General features: G+C 45.1%; 1 pseudogene; it reads right to left on the bottom strand.

Annotated features, from left to right (window-relative positions):
• Nucleotides 1–16,656: 16,656 nt before the first annotated feature.
• Nucleotides 16,657–16,775, bottom strand: LOC122692898 (annotated as a pseudogene).
• Between the last annotated feature and the right edge of the window lie 2,166 nt (nt 16,776–18,941).

Below are 18,941 nucleotides of genomic sequence, written 5' to 3'. Positions count from 1 at the left end.
CAGCCCTCTGACTTGTCAGAGCCTATAAGTCAGCTTTCTGCAAGTGGTCAGAAAGGAGAGAGGGTGGTGCTAAATTTCTTGTCTGCCCCAAGACTCATAGAAGGAAAATGTGTATTCCTTTGATACCTGCTGAGAGGAAGAGACCCTGACCCAGGCAGCTTCTGAAAGTCAAACTGGCTGTCTCATGAGAGTTCAAAGCGAAGATGGAGAGTCTCAAACCACTAGAATAGCAAGGATTTATCGGAGATCTCATTGTGCTGTTGGCCATTCCCCTGCAGTCAACCCTCCATGGAATAATGGCTGTTTGGGAGGCAGGATGTGTTTTTGAACCACCATTCAGGAGACAATCAGTCCTTAGCCTTTTAGCTTGGTTGTTTCCTTGTGAGGGTCCCCCCAGATCCGTTCAGAACTTAATTACAGTTGTAAATTCTGTGCAGGGAGCAAAGCCATGTTGATGTGTATGTTGCCCAGTATCTTCTCTGCTACATTTGTCCACACGTGGAGCAGCGTAGCCACTCTGAGTACTGATGGGCATTGATTTTGTAATACATGAGCGATTTCGTTTGTTCTGCTCTCCTGCGCCTCTTTCCTTTTGTGAGGAGAATGGAAAGGTTTCTTGAGCCCCAAACACTACAGGACCCCTGCTCGTACCAATAGCCTACAGATGAAAAATCATATTTGCAACTTCATTTCTGGATTGGACAAAACAACCTCCATATATTTCAAGTGAAAGAAGATGTTTGTCAGCCTCTCTAAGAAAATGTGCTTTTTATCCTGAGCCTCTGTGGGGACATTTTTATGATGGACACTGCTAAAGGGCACCCAAATAAGTTTCTGAGTGAGAACTGCCAGGTAGATGAGACATCTTGCAGGGTTTGGTGGCTGACAGACCTGGAGAGGCTGGCTGCTGTCAGCTTGGAGAAGTATAACTGGGGATGATATTATACTCTAACTGCATTCTCAATGTGGTTTATTTCTATTTTTATATAAATACATAAATGCGTATTGTATTGTATCCCAGCTCCATATATGGAAGGTCTCAGAAAAGATTAACTTCATTGGACAGATGAGGAAGCCAAGGCCCAGAGAGGGGAAGATTCTTGCTCAAGGTCACACAGTTCAAGGGCATATTACTCAGAGGGTGGGAACCATTTTTGACCTGCCATTCAGAGATTTTAATTTGTTGAACTAAGAAACTCTTATTAGGGGGATGATCATACTTTTTTTTTTTGGTCTAATATATTTATGTCACCATTCATTCGTTTGAATCATTCATTCTTTTTATTCAATCATTCAACAAATATTGTCGAACATCTAGCATGAGCCAGGCACATAGGAACTGGAGATACAGTAGCTGGTTAAACCGATGTGGTTCGTGTCCTTGTGGAACTTTTGGTCTCATGAAGAAAACAGACATTAAACAATAATTACACTTAACTAAGTAATTGCAGGCAAGATAAATGATCTGAACAGAGAGTTCAAGTGTTTTATAGGGATCTGAGCAAGTGTGGGAGTGAGACTGGGTGTTATTAGCTAGGTTAGGTTAGGTTTTGTTGTGTAACAAGTAGCCCCCAAGCCTCCAAGTTTAGCAGGACATATTTGTTTTTTTCCTTATGCAAGTCTGCTCTTTGCAGGAACCATCTGAGAGTCTCTGTTTCAATCCAGCTTCCATAATCACAGGAGAAAGAAATGCATTTCACTCAGTGTCTCTTCTTGGAGGCAATACAGGTCACTTCTGCTCACCTTCCATCCACCAATTCAAGTCACATGGCCACACCTAACTTAAAGGAGGGCCGGAGAGGGGCATTCTCCATACTCTAGGATGCCTACCAGGGAGGGTATAGACAGCTTCTCTAGTTTTAGCAGGGATCTGAAATGTGCATAAGTATTGACCAGGGAAAGGGTAACATCATGGTGGGGGGGCAGCGGCTGGGAAGTGGCCGCAGTATGTGTGCAGGCCCTGAGGCAGGAGGCACCACAGCCTGGCTGAGTAGCAGAAGGAAGGCCGGAGTATGTGGAAACACCCAGTGAGCAAGGGGAAAGTGGCTTCCATGCCAACAGGATCCATGGGGCATTAGATGCCAGTGGAAGGCTGGTAGTCATGCCCCAGGGGAGAAGAGTGGTCACACAGGGTTCATTTTGGCTTCAGTATTAGGGACAAGTGGGTGCAGAGAGGAGCTTCAAGAAGTAGGTTCTGTGCATCACAGCATACCTGCCAGGTGGGCAGAATGCCCATGGTACTGGAAGCAAACAGTGGGCCAGAGAGATGAGTGCTTGGCCAGAGTGTTGCAGCTGGTAAGTGTCTTTAGAGCCAGGATTCAAATCCTCTTCTTTAGACTCAGACAGTGTCTGGCCCCTCTGCCCATGGAGGTCTTCCACATCTTGCATCCTCCCTCAGTAGCTGCTGGGCAATGCTCGTGGTTTCAAGACTCACTTACATTTTACTGGATGCAGCATCTGGGCAATGCATGTGCTTATGTTCATATTCCACCTGCCAGGAAGTTCCTCTGTGTCATGCTTCTGAGAAAACTTCCAAAAGATGATAATGTATCAACAAGGATGAGATGCTGGGGACATCAAAGAGAAGTTTTAGAAAGGGCTGCTGGAAAAAGCAGGGCTGGCTTTTCCATGCTGAGCCCCCATCTGCCAATTAGCATACAAAAACATTTTTAAAGGAATAACCTTTGCTAATAAAATGCTATAATCTCAATAAGACATTTCAGCAGGGGAATTATTAGATATTAATTCATGCCTAGTTGCACTGACAGCTCTCGGCCATCAACGCTAGCCTAATAGCACACTAGGTGAGAATTAATATGCCATAATTCACACTCTGTCATACATTATTGCTTAAATAAGATACATGAAGAATAACCTATTCTGGTGAAATAACTGGGATTCTCAGAGTTCTCCTGGCCAAGTTATAAATAGTGATGTTAGGCTCCAGAATTTTTTTGTATTACTAAATTTGAAATAAATTGCATATAGGTATCCTCATCTGTAATTACTGTGAACATTTTTCTTAAGTACTAACATTAAGTTCAGTCATATTCCATGTTTTAAAATTCAACTTAAGCAAAATCACATAATTTTCTTGAGACCAAAATAGAAATTTCTTCCCTGCATATATAATTGTATCTGGTGCCATGGCAGGGCATAGCTTTTACAGATGATGATTTAGAAGGGGCGGAATGGCCTGCCTGAGAGGGGTGCAGAAGAAAAACAGGGGGCATAAGGGGGCTTGGAGGACATTTTATTTATGTTTATGCAGAGTTTGTGTCTCTCCGGACAATTATAGTTTCAAATGCCTGTTTTCTTAGAAAGGGAGTGAAGCAGGAAGTAATCCCTGTCCTCCAGAAGCTTAGAGTCTCTGGAAAGGGACAGTATTGATGTAGGGGATAAATTCAGCTTGTCCTCATGAGGTTATACCTAAAAAAAAAAAAAAAAGCCAAGTATGAAGAGGAAGACCACAGGTTCTGTAGGCAAAGTGGTAGACTCACAGGATTATGAGATAAATCATCAACAAATCATTCAGGTAATCATTTATTTAGTGAGCACCTTATTCTATGCCAGCCCCTGGGAGGGACACTGAGTATACAAAGAAGCTATCAGTCTGGTGAGGGAAATGGCACGTATATAGATAGATAGTCATGATGCCACATGGCAAAAGTCAAAACCAAGGTAACACTGGGGCTTGGAAGAAAGCCATGCCTATCTCAGACCGGCAGTGGTAAGCTGATTAAGGAAAGCTTCTCAGAAGAGGTGACACCTGAGATGAATCTTAAAAGATGGAAGAATTAGCCAGTTAAAATATTGGGGGTGAGGGGAAAGAGTGAACATAAAGGAGACGGCAATAGATTTAAACAGGGGAGTTGCAAACAGAAGCCAGAAATTGGAAGATCTGGAAAACCATAGTAAGGGGCTTGTATGTTGTCCTCACATGCCTGGGTTTTTCTTTGAAATCCATCCATCAGAGAAACCTGTGAGGTCTGCTTCTGAGCAGAGAAGTCGGGAAGCAGGGAGACCAGGTAGCTGTCATTTTAGTCCATGAGTGGGAAGGAAGCCTAGGACCAGAGCCGAGGGAGTCACAGTGGAGATCAGGCAGCTGGGAGGCAGACCAGGAAATGTCTAGAGGCTACAGGGATGAAGATGGGTTTAGTTTGGCATATGATGTGTTTGAGACCTTGAGCTTTTTGGGAGAGGAGTCTAGGATGAAGGTCGGGACTTAGGGCTCATCCACATTTGTAAACCTAAAACATCAGAGCTGATGGGTTATTGGAAATCACCTTACTCATCCTACTATCATTTTAAAGATGGGGAAAGGGGAAGGACCTTGTCAAGACCACAAAGCTCTCTGGAATCCTTTCCCAGATTGATTATTCCCTTTCAATGGAAACATTTTCATTTCACTTACCAATAAGAGACCTGACTCTGAAAACAGGAAAGAGATATCATTAAGTGGAGTAATGATTTAAATGATGTTTCTCAACTTTAGTCATTCCCATCAATTTCACCACAATTGGTTACTATTTTAATTAACTCCATTTTTTGCTTAAATGAATTTATTTAAAAGAGAAAGTTTGTATCATTTACATATATGGAAGTTAACCTTTCTTTTCCTATTAAAAGAAACAAATCTGAAAATTAACTCTGTAAAAATAAAGCAATCAAACAGTTCTAGCCAGATACTGTTGCCTGCCCTCCTTAAGTAGAGGGCCAGTCGAAGTTTGGAGAAGTGTTAAAGACCTATTAGCACCAAGTCAAGCTTTTCTGTTTGTCCTTATAGAATGGAAAGTGAATTAAAAGGGAAATTTTATCTTACTACATGATTCAGGTTAAGTAATATGGCTCTGACCTCCTACAGCATACCACACTTTGGGAAATCCTGAGCTAGAACAAGATGAAATAAAATGTATCACTTCCATATGCCCCCAAGACACATTGTTTTACTGATAATCAAAGTAAAGGAGGAAGTGTCAGTTTGGCATGCCTTTGTTTAATGATTTTATTAAAGATGTCATCAAGCCTATTTCAAAGGGCTCTTTGTGAGAATGCTGTTGGTTTGCCATTTGGTCCAATGAGGATGAGTCCCTGTCTTGTCCTGCCTCCTGGGATCGTCCTAGGCGCCGGTGAAAACGTCACACATCCAGGAGCTGTGCATATGCTGATGAGCTGTCCCTAGAGGTGTCCTGATCCTTCCTCCAGGCCACCCCCACCACAGGGAGGAGGCAGGCACGGCCTCAGGATGATGCCTTCTGGGCAGTTAAGTCTGTTCCTGCTGTGTTGGGCATCGCCAAGGCACAGCACACGGCCTCCTTGGTCTGAGCTCTTCTATCTGTGCTTTGTCACCTCAGTCGGGTCTGACTCTTTGGCAACCCCATGGACTGCAGCCCGCCAGGCTCCTCTGTCCGTGGGATTTCCCAGGCAGGAATACTGGATGCAGTAGGTTGCCATTTCCTTCTCCAGGGGATCTTCCCGACCCAGGAATCAAAGCAGTGTCTCTTGCATTGCAGGCAGATTCTTTATCACTGAGCCACCGGGGAAGCCCGAACCCATCTATGGGTTCTCAAAGATACTTCTCTGGAAGGGCTCCTGATCTTTCATTTCCTTTGTGTCTTAATTTAGGATTCCCCCCAAAGCAGAGCCTAAGGATAGGACTTGGGTGAGGGTAACTGGAGATATGGTCCCAGGGGACAAGTTGAAGGATAGGGCAGAGTGGGAAAAGAAGGAGAGGAAAACCAAATAAAGTTGTTGAGCTGATTGCTGCCAAGGGCAGAGAGGCCCCATTGCCGTGGGGACTGTCTGGGGACCACACAGGACTCAGCTCAGTGTTGGCTTCCCAGGGAATGAGCCTGGATCATCTACTGTCTCCCACTTCCACTGGTGGAGGGTAGCCCCTGGGGGTGTGAGGACAACTGACTGCAGCCCAGGGCTGTACCTGCACCAGGGCTGACTCAGTTTCTGGAACACCAAGACAGAAAGGTGGAGAGACCTGAGAAAGTAGCATTAACATATATGCGCTGGCATGTGTAAAATGCATAGTTATTGGGACGTTGCTAAATAACACAGGGAGCCCAGCCTGGCACTCTCTGCTGACCTAGATGGGTGGGATGAGGGGAGGGGATGGAGGGGAGGGATATGTATATGTATCAACAATTATGACTGATTCACATTGTTGTAAGGCAGAAACCAACACAAAATTGTAAAGCCATTTTTCACCAATTGAAAAAATTAAAAAGTAAAACAAGCTGGTATACATAGCTCATCACACACACAAAAAGACAATATCATAACAGGTTACTAAAAAATACTGCTAACAACTCTACACTCATAAATTCAACTACTTAGATTAAATAGTAACATTCCTTGAAATGAAGAAAAAAGAAAAGTGGAGAGAATTCCCAAGGGAGACTAGTGGTAAAGAGTTCACCTGCTAATGCAGGAGACATAAGAAATGCAGGTTCAATCCCTGGGTCAGGAAGATTCGCTGGAGAAGGGAGAAGGGCATGGCAACCCACTCCAGTATTCTTGCCTGGAAAATCTCATGAACAGAGAGCCCTGGCACCTGAAGCAACTTAGCGCGCGCACACACACATACACACACACACACACACACACACACACACACACACACACACAGAGGCCAGGCATGCAGGTACTGGGTGTAGAACCTTCTACCATTCTGTGCTGAAATCTGTGGGACCTCAGGAATGTGACTCAAGCCACAGAAAGCCAAGGTCTCAGTAGATCCTCTCCAGCTCTGAGAAACAGGGGTGGCATAGAAGCCAAAAGTGGGTTGGACCCCAAGGAAGGAGAGTCTGTACCTTCCCCCAGGTAGTGGTGATGGAAGGTGGCGACGGATAGGCCTTGAGTCTCTCTCTCTCGTCTCTCCACCCACCCACCAAACCTTCTCAACGCAGCAGCATCACTCTTGTGATTTCCTTCTGGGAAATGTTCCAAGAGTAGAACCCAGCTTTGGCTTCCTTGAGCTCCACTGACTGCTTGTTTCCTTTGCTGTGGAACTGGCTGGAGGAGTCTTTTCAGGGCCACTTGGGCTTGCAGGGCTCAGTGGCCCCTTCACAGGTGTGTCTTGTGATTGGAGCAAGTTGGAAGGAAGAAGGGAGGAGGAGGAATTTCTGGGAGGAAGGACCATTACTGGGAATCGCTGGACATCACCCTAGATGTCTGTGCCTTTGACCATCCCCCAGACCCGGTGAACACCTTATCCTGCTTGAATCAAGGCCCAGGTGGAAATTTGGGGGGTGGCCCCTAGGGAGGAGTGGGGAGGGATGGACTTCTGCAAGTCATCCCACCTGCGCGCCTCCCCATCTGTCTGAAAAGGATGCAGAAATGTCAATTGTCTCCTAGCTCTGTTACTTGGCTAACCTGATCGATCCATATGAAAAGAACAGATTAAATTGACTGATCCTCATATATTTAATGATTGCTGCTATTTGACCAGGATGCATTTCTCAGGAAGCGCCTGTCACAAGCTATTGATAGTCTTTTAATCCCGAGGTACCGAATGTGGGGCTTTCTTGCTCCCCAAGATGGCAGGATTTTTCAGCTCACACAGTGAGACAATATCAAATAGTTCTTCTTCACTAGCAGATGATTAGGTTTAACTCCTAGTTTATGGATTTTTCAGCAGATGTAGCTTCCTGCACAAATGATTCCGTGCCTTCCCTCCCTACCACTGTAATTTTCTAGGGAGATCTCTGTTAATCAGAAAGGGGTGCCATGAATTTCTTAGACAAATTTCTCTAGTGAAATGTGTGACTATTTGCAGTGATATTAGGCATGCGATGATGATATTAGCCTCCAATTTCAGAGACTTTGCTTTACGTATTTGATTTTCTAGCCACAGAAATCCCCAGAGGTTGATATTTTTATTTCTCTATTTTGTGATGAGGACACAGAGGTAGAGAGAGGTTTGGGAACTTGTCTGAGGTCACCCAGCAAGCCCATGGCAGAGGTAGGATGCCCAGCATGCAGACTTCAGACTTCCCTACATGTAGGTCAGACTTCCCTACATGATGGTAATAAAGCTCATGCGTCCTGATGAGTCCTGTCTGTGATGATTTCGTGCCCTGTGATAATATTTGGTTAAGATACCAGGCTTAAAAATACAGCAGTTATGGTCTCCTTTATCCCTAAATCTTCACTGTCTTTTTGCAGCCTTGAGACTGTAGAATCTCCAAGATGGCCTGGATATCTCAGCTAGCAACGTTGTAGGAACACCTCTTCCACCATGCATATTTCCCTTGTCTCTCTCTGTCTGACTCTCTGTCTGAGTCTCTTTCATGGCCTCTGTCTTTTCTCTGTCTCTGTCTCTCTCTCCACAGCTGAAAGTTTGCAAATTTCAAATGAACACATACTCTAACTGTCTATGTTATAAAGATCCCTAGCCTCCATGATCTAATACCTGATGATCTGCAGTGAAGCTGATATGATAATGATAGAAATAAAGTGTACAATCAATTCTATGTAATGCACTTGAATAGTCCTGAAACCACCCCCCTCACCCCCCGCTCCATGGAATAACTGTCTTCCTAGAAACCAGTCCTAGGTGCCAAAAATGTTGGGGACTGCTGTTTTAAAGACACGCTTCATATAGTCACTGGACAACTGTTTACTAGGTATCTACCACATGCCCATCACTTCTAGGGAAAAGAAAAGACAGACATGGTTCCTGCTCTCAAGAAATTCACACTCTGGTTTCTACAAATATGTGGAGATAATTGCAGTATAATAGAAGTCTTGTGACAGATGCCTGGGGCACTTTGGGGGCACAGAGGCAGCACCCTTCACCTGGACCACGTGGGGAAGGCTTCATGGAGGAAGTGATGTTTGCAGAAAACCTTGAGCATGTGGTGATAACCAGCTGGAGGAGGGCTTGTGGTCAAGGATGGCCTGTTTCTTTAAAAACATGGCAGGTTACTTCTGGTAGCTTACACTGGTGGGCACATGGTGGTGAGACATGGTGGGAGAGCAGAAGATGGAGGGGTAGGAAATGATGCTAGAAAATTAGATAAGGTCCATTCCCATCCAGAAGGCACTGAGGCTCCATGGAAGAATTTTCATCATGGCAGTCATAGGTAGCTGGGAGTATGATCTCAGGCATTAGGGATGGTTCAAGACTCAACTATGTGTGTCTTTTTCTTCTAAGCCTTCAAGTCCTTCTCAAGTAATTTCCACCTCAGAGGGTAGCTGCTAAGGTTACAGGGGAGATGAAAGGCTTAGTGCCTGAGCCGGGTACCTAGTAACTGCTATTTAGTTATACATTAGCTGTTTTTATGATCAGATCTACACTATAGGAAGCTCCTTCAGGAAGGAATATATGTGAAGAAATTCAAGCTGGATGAACAGAAATAAATTAAGACACTGATGGGTAACTGGGAAAGAGGTGACAGAAGTCTGATTCATCACTGCAGCAGAGAGAGGAGATATTAAGGGGATGGGCAGCGGGCTCTTAGAAGTGGATGAAGGTGGGACTTCCCTGGTGGTCCAGTGGTTGAGAATCCACGTTGCACTGCATGGGATGAGGGTTCAGTCCCTGGTAGGAGAACTAATCCCACATGCTGCCGGGCAACTAAGTCTTTGAGCCACAACTGAGGAGCCCATGCAAAGCAATGAAAACCCCGCACACTGCAACTAAGAGCAGACACAGCCAAATAAATCAATGAATTAATTTTGTTTAAAAAAAGAAGTGGATGAAGGAGCTGGAGGAGCCTAGGATGCCTTCCTGATTTCTGGTTTGGTGAATGAGTGGACAGGGGTATCATTCCATGGGACAGTTATTACAGGAAAAGCCAGAGGCTTGGGAGGGGATGAGAGCTCAGGCTGGGAGGTGTTGGATTTGAGGTGCTTTTGGGTCCATCAGTGATGCTGCCTGGAATGCATTGGATAGAGGGATGGACTCCTGATAACTTCCTTCTCTGAAAGCTCCTCATAGCCTGGGGCATAGTTAGTTCTTCATTTGAATCTTACAGAACCGCCCTCAGGGCAGGGTCTGGAGAATCCTGTCTATCTCCCAAAGAGACCCCAGAACAGATGACTACCACCTGTAAGAAGCCTCTCTGACCACTCCCCAACACAGAGCTCTCTCTCTTCCCTTAAAACATGACTTCTTCTCTGGGGTCACTTAGGAATCATTGTTGTTGTTCAGTCATGTCCGACTTTTTGAAACCCTGTGGACTGCAGCATGCCAGGCTTCCCTGTCCTTTACCATCTCCTGGAGTTTGTTCCAACTCACATTCATGGAGTTGATGATGCCATCCAATCATCTCATCCTCTGTTGCCTGCTTTTCCTACTGTCCTCAATCTTTCCCAGCAATGGGGTCTTTTCCAATGAATTGGCTCTTTGCATCAGGTAGCCAAAGTATTGGAGCTTTAGCATCAGTACTTCCAATCCGAATATTCAGAGTTGATTTCCTTTAGGACTGACTGGTTTGATCTCCTTGCAGTCCAAGGAAGAGTCAATTGCTACTCTTTAATTGATACGTATACAGTCGTGGGTGACACACAGTTGTGGGTGGTGGGACAATTTCTTTTCTATCGCCCCCCTCGCCCATCCCCTGTACCTGGCATAGAGCTGGGATCTATTGCAAGCTCACTGATGAATGGAAGGATTCTGCCTCCAGAGGAAGCTCTTGGGGTTCCTCCACTTTGCTTTCTCTGTCTACAAAAACGGGAAGCTGGCTCAGTCCACATGGCAGGGGACATCTACTCAGGGAGGCGAGCCCATGTAGGGACCCTGAGATGTCTGTTCTGAGCTCACAGGGAGACATGGAGGCAGATGCTTTTTCAATTCAGTCCCGACTCCTGCCTTGTAAACCCACACCATTACAGTCCCAGGCTCTGAGCAGGTGGTGTCCCCAAAGGAAGTGACTCTTCATGGCTTTATTCCCTGCCACCCATTGCGTGACTTTCCCTACCTCATCCTTGACTCTCTCCCGCCCCGCCACAAGCCTGCCTTGAGCATTTGATCTATGGTCTAAAAGTAGATGTAATGAAATGCCAAGTTTCTTTAAAAAGAAAACCACACACCCCCGAAGAGTCAACCTGGGGATTGTCCAATAACAGACAATACCCAGCTCACTCGTGTTGGGCTGAGGCATGCCGTCTGCTCGAAGAAGTCTTCACGTCTCAGATCCCTGCCTCCTGCTTGGTTTCACCAATCATTTCTCCTCTTATCTTGTATTTATTTTTATTTTGTTTCTAGGAAGCCACAAATAGCTTATTTTAGTATAACATGAAAAGCGTGAGCTAGAAGGCTCTCATCTCTTCCCCGGCAAATTCTTGCTTCAGCAAAGAGGTAGGACTGGAGTAAAAGGGATGTTGGAGATGTTCCTGGCTGACTTGTGAGTGTGAGCCATCCAGGTCACAAGGGACAACCTTGTTCCTCTACTTCAAGGAAAAATGAAAGAGAAGATGCCCCAGATTCTCACACTAGATTATCTTCCCCTTTCTAACCAGGGACTTCAACATCCTTTCTTAACCAAAGGGTTACTAGGTGATCTTATAGTCTTAGCAGGGCCTCAACCTTTCCCTCTATAAGATGATAGAGTAAATTAGGGGATTCCTATCAGAAGAGTTGGGCTTCCCCAGTGGCTCAGCGATAAAGAAACCACCTGCAAGGCAGGAGACACAGGAGACTCAGGTACGATCTCTGGGTTGGGAAGATCCCCTGCAGGAAGGCATGGCAGCCCACTCCAGTATTCTTACCTGGAGAATCCCGCGGACAGAGGAGCCTAGTGGGCTACAGTCCACAGGGTCTCGTAGTGTTGGACATGACTGAGAAGACTCAGCACGCATGCACGCATCAGGAGAGTTTGCTTGTCCAAACTGACAAGTGAGAGAGGGTTAGTGGATTTCTAGAGCCTCACTCTTCTGACTGGAATTAGGGGTGACTCCCAGAGTTACGGGTGTGATGGTGCTATGCCCCTGGCCATCTCTTCTGCAAGACCCACCAAGACCATTAGCCGAGGAATTCTGCCTTCACCTAAGGTTTGCCTCCATAATGAATTCTATATGTGATTCTTGGCTTCCCTGGTAACTCAGTTGGTAAAGAATCTGCCTGCAAGGCAGGAGACCCCGGTTCGATTCTTGGGTCAGGAAGTTCCCCTGGAGAAGGGATAGGTTACCCACTCCAGTATTCTTGGGCTTCCCTTGTGGCTCAGCTGGTAAAGAATCCACCTGCAATGTGGTAGACCTGGGTTCGATCCCTGGGTTGGGAAGATGCCCTGGAGAAGGGAAAGGCTACCCACTCCAGCATTCTGGCCTGGAGAATTCCATGGACTGTATAGTCCAGGGAGTCGCAGAGAGTAGGACACGGCTGAGTGACTTTCACTTTCACGTGATTCTTTGTAACAGAGCTTGTCAAGCTTGGCACTCCTGACATTTTGGACCAGAAAATTGTTCATTCCGCATCTTAATTGTTTGCCCTTGCAGGATGTTTAGTCTCCCTGACCTCCACCCACTAGATGGCCAGTAGCATCTCCCCCAAGAATGACAACTGCAAAGATCACCAGACAGCACCCGGCATCCCCTGGGAGGGACGTAAAATCAGCCTGGTTGAGAACTACGGTCTACAACACGATCACACTGGGCTGTATTTATTGCTCGTCTTTTGCTCTGACTCTGAGGTCCCTCTGGGCCCAGGCTGTGTTTGTTCATTTCTGAAGCACATAGTAGGTACATGGAATTCATGGCAGTGGCAGGTGACACGCTGGGATGGATGGATTTCTGGGATGGATGGACTTTTTGTGCTTTTTACATGGTAGTCATCCTTGGATTAATAAAGACTCCTTCATCACTGGTAGGTGTCAGGTGCTTGTTCTAGGGGTAATCTGAAGAACATGGCAGTCAAGGGAAGGACCTCATGGGACTTACATTTTAGTGGGAGCAAGCTGTTCAGGGGAGATGTGCCATAAATAAATGGATAGGTGAATGAGAGAATTTCCAGGAATGATTAGCCCTGAGAAGAAAATATTTAAAGGGCCAAGAGAGAGTGATGGGAGTGGGGATGCTTTAGACTGGGTGATAGGGAATGCCTCTCTTACTTAGATGGTGACATTTGAGCTATCACTTTAACTTAGGGAAGAAAGCAGAGGTACTTATATAAAGTATTCAAAAGACAACAAACTAATGAATATAACAAAAAAGAAACAGACTCACAGATACAGAGAACAAACTAGTGGTTACCAGTGGGGAGAGGCAATCACGGTTAGGAGAGTGGGTGGGACAAACTATTATATATAAAATGAGCTACAAGGATACATTGTACAATACAGAATATAGCCAATATTTTATAATAACTCTTAAATGGAGTACAACCTTTAAAAACATATTCTTCTTTGCATTTTCACCCATCGCTTAGTGCTTGATACTTTACAGGTCCTCAGTCAATATTTGTTGGGAGCCTGAATGCCCCCCCTGGACTCTGCTTGTGGAGTCCGCACTGCAAATCCTCAATGCCCTTTGAATTCTAGCGTCAGTTCTAGAATTATCAGCCAGTGGGGTGTGAGTGTACAATGTTTGCGGGCAAAGTCTGAATCGAGCCCTGAATCCTCCTGTCTCCACTCGGTTCTGTTTTGACAAAGAGAGTTTCTTTAAAATAGACGGGACAGTAATCGCTCCAAATCAATCATTTAATCACACATCAATCATCGTCGTCGTCATTTAAAACCTGAAACCGCATCTGGGCACTCGGGCCATTTCCCGGTCCAGGTGTGAACCCAGGACCGGCGAGGGGGGAAATATGTGAGCTTCCCACCCAGGATCTACCTTGAGATCAAATGCCCCAGGAAGGGAGGACGGGGTAACGTTACCATTGTGCCCGGATAAGAAGGTCCCCATTCCGGCCTCCACCCCACAGCAGGCAGGCGGAGAGGTGGAGGAGAAAAAGAGCTTAATCATTAATAACACTAACTTGCATTTCTAGAGCCTTGAAAATGAGAATTTTGCCCTTTTTTCCCTGGGAGTAAATTGGGTCAGAGAGTTCCCAGAATTTACATTTCAATTAAAAATACAATAATAACACATTGTGCTAATAGTGAATGATTCCGACTCAGGGGAAGATGACACCGCCCGCTACTTGGTTAAAGAAAAGCCTCCTTCATTGGGACGGGCCACACATCAGCGGTCACAAATCTCCTGTCTTGTTCTGGGTCTGGCGGGTGGGGTGGGCAGGGAGCGGTGCTGGTGGGGGCGGTGAGTGAGGCAACCTCCACACCTTACTGGGGCTTCCAGGCAAACTGGGTGTTGGTCCCTCCCCGCCTCCACCAAAATGAACCTGACCTAAAAAGAAAAATCAAAAAAAGAGTTTTTTTGAGTTTGTTCAATTGCTTTTGGGTTTGTTTTTGTTGTTTGGTTTGGTTTACTTTTTGTTTTCCAGGCAATAGCTGATGCAGAGCTTGCTAGAGGTTCCTTCCCACCCCAGTGCCTCTATGAGTAGATTAAACTTTAGAAACAAACCCTCCTCCCCCCATTAGCTCCTCAAGCTGGAATCGGATGGAAACTTCACCCCAGGTCTATACCACAACCTAAGGGCCTGGTGTTGTGGCTTCTTTGAGAAAAAGTGATTTGCAGGTCACAGGGTGGCAGTTGTGATATTACTTCTGTGGTTTTCTTGAAAAAGGCTCCCTGCCTCACTGATTTTTTATAGTCTAAAAATCACTGACTTAATGGATATGAATTGGAGCTAACTCCAGGAGATAGTGGAGGAGCCTGGAATGCTACAGTCCATGGACATGCAAAGAGTTGGACATGAGTTAGCAACTGAACAACAATAAAAATCCCACTGGACTTATCCCTTTATCTGGGTGCCTGAATATAGGACAGAAAAAGAGATGTTGGCCTGGCAAGTGAGGCCTCAGAGGCTGCCCCCAGGACATTGCAAGGAGGAGGTTGAAGATGTAGGTTCACGGACTGTTTCTGAAAATAAAGAACCAGGCTCCATCCTGTTTTCATCAGAAAATGAACTTTGTAGGTGGGGTAAGAAGATCCTCATCAGTCCCTCTCCAGAAGGGGGAACCTCAGAAGCAGGTATATGAACAGTTGGCAGGCAGCACTTACAAACCGCGGACCCCAAAGGGGTCTCATGGTCCCTGTTACTCCCACCTGGGATGGGCCAGGAAAAGTGAGAAGCAAACATCGAATGACATATTATGCCCTTTGTGGCCTTCCATTGCGTATTATTCAAAATCTTTTAGTGGATTAACAATTTAAAAATTGTATATATTCATTGGGAAGAATGGATGCTGAAGCCAAAGAGGCAATACTTTGCCCACCTGTTGCAGAGAGCTGACTTATTGGAAAAGACCCTGACTCTGGGAAAGGTTGAAGGCAAAAGAGAAGGGGGCGGCAGAGGATGAGATAGTTAGATAGCATCACTGACTCAATGGACATGAATCTAAGCAAACTCCAGGAGATAGTGAAGGACAGGGAAGCCTAGTGTGCTGCAGTCCATGGGGTGGCAAAGAGTCTGACACAACGTAGCCGCTGAACAACAACAATATACACATATATACACATACACATATAGTTATATGGGCTTCCCTGGTAGCTCAGATGGTAAAGAATCCACCTGCAATGCGGGAGAACTGGGCTTGATCCCTGGGTTGGTTAAGATCCCCTGGAGGAGGGCATGGCAACCCACTCCAGTAATCTTACCTGAAGAATCCCATGGACAGAGGAGTCTGGTTGGCTACAGTCCATGGGGTTGCAAAGAGTCAGACACGACTGAGTGACTAAACACAGCACAGCATGTAGGTATATACAAAATGAAATAAAATGCCTCAAACACCAAGTACCCAGGACACTGCAAACTTGAAAAAGCCCAAATGCAAGAGCTCTAGATACCCTCTTCTACAGCCAGGTGGAGACAGTCTGGGACTGTCCTCAAGCTGGCTCTGAAAGGTAACTGCGGTGCCCGTGATGGCTTTGAGGCTGGGCCTCTCTCTCTCTCTCTCTCTCTCCCTGTTTCTGAATCACTGAAGGAAGATGGAGATCATCAAGGTTCAGGCCCTCAAGTTTTAAGATATAATAATAATCAGAGTGTACTTAACATTCCCCAATAGTAACATTTTGTATACTACAACACTTGTTTTATCCCTAAATGTGGGCCAAGGTTCTTTGGTACAAAGATAATACACCGAGGTGGCATTCATTAGTATTGGCCAATTATTCCTTCCTTTTTGTCTTTAAGAATCCAAACCATCCCCCGCCCTATGCTCTGCCTTGGGGCTGAGAACTAAGCCATACTTCACTGTCCACATTAGCACGACTTTGCTATTCCACCCTCTTTAGCCTGACTGGACTTTTCCAGGACTGTTCTGCTCAAGAAGATGTTTGGACTTTCTGAAAGAACCATCACTTCTTCAGTGAAAGCATTCACAGGCAGTTTGTGCTGTGTGTGTGTGTGTGTGTGTGTGTGTCTGTGTGCACACGCACACTAGCATGCGTGCTCGATTGTGTCTGACTCTTTGCAACCCCATGGACTCCTCTATCCATGGAATTTTCCAGGCAAGAATGCTGGAGTGGGTCGCCATTCCCTATTCCAAGGGATCTTCCCAACGCAGGGATCGAACCCATGTCTCTTGCATCCTGTATTGCAGGGAGATTCTTTACCACTGTGCCACCTGGGAAGCCCAAAGTCCGCAGCACCCGGTATTCCCAGACAGTCTCCTATCCAAGCACTAACCAGGCCCAACCCTGCTTAGCTTCTGAGATCAGATGAGATCAGGCTTATTCTGGGTGGTATGGCTGGTAGTTTGTACCCTAAAATTATTTTTAATCTGTCTTCTCAAAATCCTTACCTTGCTGTTTCACTAATTCTGAACTGTTACCTCCTGGTTCTTACCCAATCTTCTTCAAGTCCCTGCATTGAGAGGGCCTCCAATTCTTCCAAGTCAGTAAATTCTGATCTACTCCTCCTCTTTTGAGATACAACTAGAACTCTGCCAAGATGATGGTCTCCCTTGCCCAGTAAGCTATAAACTCAGCTGTCTCTTAGCAACAGGTCATGTTTATAGTATTTGGAGAGCTAGCTTTGAACATCTTTCTATCTTTCTGACTACCTGCCTGGGAGAAGTCACTCCTGGGTGATAACTGTTTCTCATCATCCTCTAATTTTCCCTAATATCCTTTTATAGATAAAGAGCAGGCCTTGAGTGCAGAGCTTTGAACAGACAACAATGTCTAGTGAAAATTGGATCATGTTGCTTCGTTTTAGTTGTATTCATTTTTGATCCTTTGAAAAGTTGTGTCAAAATAACGCATAAACATTGCTTAACCCAGAGCTGAATTGTCCAAAGCCTGTGATGAACAGCAGGTGTCTTGGTCCACCCCTCCCTTCCAACCCTCAAACATCAATCCCCCGAAGCAACTTCTGTCAATTCTTTGAGCTGTTTCTTCAGGGTTTTTCCCCCTCTATACTTATGATATGCTTCTGTTTCTGTCTCCTGATTTTTTCATACAACAGATAGGTATTATTTCCCAACATTAAACAATGGTCTCTTAGACGCCCTTCTCACTCACATATATTTCCCCTTCCTTCCAACTTCCCACCGTTGGTTGTTGTATTTTTTATTAAATCCAGATGTAGTGTTTATATTATGATAAATGTGTGAGTATTCACCGCTTGGCCTGATAGTGTCTTAGAGGATGTCATCCTTTCTTGGCCTTTGGCTTGGCTTTCTTAAAATATCCGGCTGACTCTTCCCACACCCTCCAGTAGCTCTGTATAAAAGTTCTCAATCCAATTTTACACCTGGCCACACCTGTCAGTTAATCTGTCAGTTCCATGTTTCATGGAGACGTCCCTCCTGGAGCCAGCCACCCTCCTGCCCCATCGGATCACCTTGCTCCTAGGCCTACAACACAGCCTACACCACCAGGGACTTTCCTTGCCCCTGACCTGTGCCTGAGCGCCTCTGCCCCGGATCTCATGTCTTCATCTTTCTTGATGTATTACCTTGCTTTGATGGAGCATGCCCTCTGATACGTTCCTGAGAAAAAGTGCAAAGTTTTGATGTCTGATCTGACATCCCTTTAAAAAAAGAGTTTATTATCCCCTTCCCTTGGATTGATAGTTTGGCTGTGTATAAAATTCAAGCACTGAAGCAATTTTCCTTCAGAATTCTAAAAGTATTATTCCATTGGCTTCTAGTGTTGCAACGGAAAAGTCCATTGCCTGATCCATTCCCAATTCCTTAATATATGTGACCTGGTTTTGCTGTTGTTTTGTTTTACTTCTTTTTCTTTTTTCCCTGTGGAAGAGTTTAGGCTTTTCTTTGTTTCTTTTTCTTTTTTTAATTGAAGTATAGTTGGTTCACAATGCTATGTCAATTTCTGTTGTACAGCAAAGTGTCCGTTATACAATATATACATTATTTTTGTTTTCTTTTTCATCATGGTTTACCATAGGATGTTGAGTGATTCCAAGACCTATGGTTCAATATCCTAGGTTTTTTTCCTATTCCTGTCACTCTGAAATTTCATGATGATATTCTTTGGTGTAGTTGGTTGTTCATTCTATTGGACACTCAGTGGGGCCCATTGCATCTGAAAACTAAAGACTTTAGTTTCTGGGAAATTTTCTTGTATTATTTCTTTGGTAATTTCCTCCCCTCTGCATCCTCTATTTCTTTTGACTCTAGAAGGTCTATTATTCAGGTAGCAGACCTGTAGCAATGCACCCATGTTTTATCCTTTATCTGCTTTTCTCCACCTTTTTGCCCCGTCTCTTGTTCTTTGGGGGTCCCTTTTTACACTCTTGTGTTTCTATTTCATGGATGTAATCTCTTTTATGACTTGAGTATTGGAGAAGTTGCAACACCCACAGTATCCCCCAGGCTTACCATTTTAGTGTATGCAGACCCATTGCCTAAGGACAGTGTACCTCTCAGGTCATAAAATACCAAGGTTTTGTCTTTGTT

This window comes from Cervus elaphus, chromosome 4, assembly GCF_910594005.1.
Source record: "Cervus elaphus chromosome 4, mCerEla1.1, whole genome shotgun sequence".
NCBI lineage: Eukaryota > Metazoa > Chordata > Mammalia > Artiodactyla > Cervidae > Cervus > Cervus elaphus.
Note: the sequence above shows the minus strand (reverse complement) of the source record. Positions and strands in the feature narration are given on the sequence as shown.